Here is a 3473-nt window from a genome sequence, read left to right on the forward strand (position 1 = left end):
GGGGTGACTGAAAGCGAGAGTTTGGTGTACATGAATTTCAACCAAAAGAATACTTTTTAACAAAATTGTTAAAATATAAAAAAAACAATTAAATTTTTAACTAAATCATACAATTTTAATCAAAAAAGGCGAATTCTTACGTTGATAATAGTAGTACGTAGACTTTTCAACCGAAAAGATAATCAACTTTTAATCAAAATTTGTTGGATATTCTTATTGGGCTTTTAATTCAGTTTCAATTCAAGTGTAAAAACAAGAAAGAAGGAAAAGACTATGAATCTTGCAATATATAAATATAAATATTTTAATACATTTTTGACTAAAGAATAATATTTTTAATATTTTTAAAGATTCTTTTAGTTACTTGTAAGACATCAGGGTAGTAAATTGAAAATATCAGTTGAATTAAAGTAAATTGTGTATTACAAAATTTTAATTTTGAAATACACAAAATGTGTTGGATTGAGGAAGATTTTAGGCCCTAAAGAAATGTTAAATATGTTTGTATGTTTGTAAAATTGAATACTTTCTGTCTTTAATTTTCGAACACTAACTTCATTAAGGTTCTACGTTCATGTAATTATAAAGTTTATGTTTGATATGTGTGTTCGTTCCCCATTGTTATAAGGCCTTAGTGAAATCCGTGGTGGGTTTAAAATTATATGGTATCACATTGTGGATGACCCCATATTCGTTTATTAATTTGTTATTTCATAAGCTTATGATGGTCACATTCAACAGAATATTGTATTAAGCACAATTCAATAAAAAAAACTACTGTAATATCTTAAGTAAAAAATTAATGAAAATTTTTATTACTATAATAACACTTCAATTAAAATATCGAGAATCAGCTTCTTACATGAATCGCAATTCTCAATATATTGTTAGTAAAGTTCACAAACACCGTCGGTAGCGTTGATGCAAAATAATTATATGAACCTCTACCAACATTCATAATTCAGTAGTAATTTTATTGCGTAAAGGTTTGTAAATCTCTATACTTTTTAAATATATTAAGATGTTTTATTTGTCACAAAATGTTTATGTAGATATCTCTAGACCTCTGAAGGTTCTTTAAAACCAAAATTGCATAAAGGTCGCTATCGATCGAACGAGAGTTTTTTCGACGCGAAGATAATTCGTGAAAGTTCAGCTGTCGGCTTGAAAGAAGGAGCCACACACACTAGTTAGTGATCAAATCGCTATAAATCATCGTTGTGGAGTATAGTTCAACTTACTGATCCATTAGGGCACACAGTAATAAAGCTGTTTTGCTAACGTTATTGGTGTCCTCTTAATAACATCCCTATCGTGCCTCAATAACAGAGAGAAGATGACTTATGTGAGTACCAATCTCCATCACTTTCCCACTCCATCACAAGTGCGGAACCTCGATTATTGGCACTGATTTATTTCTTTCATTATCAAATAAGTTTTGCTTTTAATTCAATGAACATAATTACTCTGTTTAATTAAATGCAGGCAGCAAATATTACATTCAAACGTATTTGAACTTTTTTTGTGTTTTATGTATCATCATAACTTTATATAGCCTTGATATATTAGCTTAATTTTTTATTGAAATTTCGGTAAAGATAGTACGAGTGAAATAGACGCATACAGATTCGCGCTTGCCAATTTCTGCTTAGTACAATTATGAAAATGTTATATTGGTAAAAAATTGTTTGGACCTGTACACGAAAAAACTATCAGTTGTTAAATTTGGCATTATAATATTGATAATATTTACAAGATTTTGATGGAAATGTAGAATATAGCGGAGAGGATAGTATTACCTCCACAGCGATGCGAAGAAATAATTTTTCCATATCAATATTATAAATATACTACAAACCTAATACAACCGTAGCAGCTTCATTTTCATGCGCTGATCATGAATACAACCATTTCTGAAGTTTTTTATTCTGTAGTTTTATGCGTATATCGATATAGATAATTTAAATGTGGATTGCGAATATGGCCATAGAAATAATACTCGAAAATATCATTGTCAAGGTCAACAGTTGAAAAATAGTTTTCTTCATTTTTTGTCATATCCTAACTTGGCGATATCCATCGTTCAATCACATTCGAACCCATTTTCAGTATTAAAAAAGAACTTGTTTATAGTTGGTCATATCCAAACTCTGCAAAATCTACATCTCAATTATATTTGTCCCTGTCTCCAGGCTCTTTTCAAAAGCACCGTTAGACCTATTATACCCTAACTCGGAAAAATCTACCACTAATATATATTTGACTCCTTTTCCAGGATAAAAGAAAGAATAATTTACAGTTGGCCATACCCTAGATAGGTAAAGTCGTTTTATCAATTATATATATTTTAACCCATTTTCAGCTTTCTAAAAAAACATCCGTTTATATTTGGCTACACTATCACTTGGCAATGCACTTTGATATACGCTTGTTCCTAATATGATCCTAAAAATACCATTTTAAGTCAAATGACATTAAACCTTATTTTAAATATTAGTCATAATAAAATGAAAATGAAAAATTTTAATAACAAAAATTCGAAGACGGAAACAATCATGTTTAAAACTGGCCTAAAATGGCCATTATTTAATTTATTACTTCACATAATGTAATTCTACAATAAAATGAATATCTGCATAAGTTAAAAACTGCAATTTTAGAAATTATAAAAAGGAAATAAAAGAAAATTAATCAGTGCACTCGACAGTTATAATTTATTTTGTAATAATCATTACAAAATTGCAATAAAGAACGACAAAATAAAAGTTATATATTATAAAAAGATTATACATTTTCTGTTAAATTATATCTGTATATACGTACCGTTTGAAAATAGAATATGGCATGATGGACGGGAAAAGGGAATTAGGAGTACGTATACTTTAATGTTATTCTATATACGTAAATTATATACTGAAATAGTAACGCACATAATGTTCATGTATAAAATTGGGCTCGAAAATTACATCAGAACGTTGTACAATGGTTCTTTTTTATTTTGTTACATAATGTAGTTGTGAACTGCTTGCAATATTTTCAAGCCGAGTGTTTTGCGAGATGACATATAAATTCAATATTTCCAAAGTTGTGTTCCTAAACTTATGCAGATAATAATTTTAATACAGGATTACATGATTCAATTTAATAAATTAAGTAATGAATATTTTTGGGCATTCTTACACATTCTTGTTTTCTCACTTAGAGTTACTGGCGTATTAGACTTTTTTTAAACATTTTTTTATTGAAATTTTTTATTGCAATTTTTATTGGAATAATAGATCTACTACTATTTTCGCCATCTTAAGTATAGAGTATTGACATCAAGTATTGTACCAATACTTTATGCCAATGCATATTACAATACTTGAAAATTTACGACGTTGAAGTTTGCCACAGATATGGATTTCAAAGTTGTGTAATTAATATAAAAAAAACCAAGAGTCACATCGAAAAAGTAAAAACACCTCTTAATT

The sequence above is a fragment of the Belonocnema kinseyi genome, chromosome 8 (assembly GCF_010883055.1).
Source record: "Belonocnema kinseyi isolate 2016_QV_RU_SX_M_011 chromosome 8, B_treatae_v1, whole genome shotgun sequence".
Lineage (NCBI taxonomy): Eukaryota > Metazoa > Arthropoda > Insecta > Hymenoptera > Cynipidae > Belonocnema > Belonocnema kinseyi.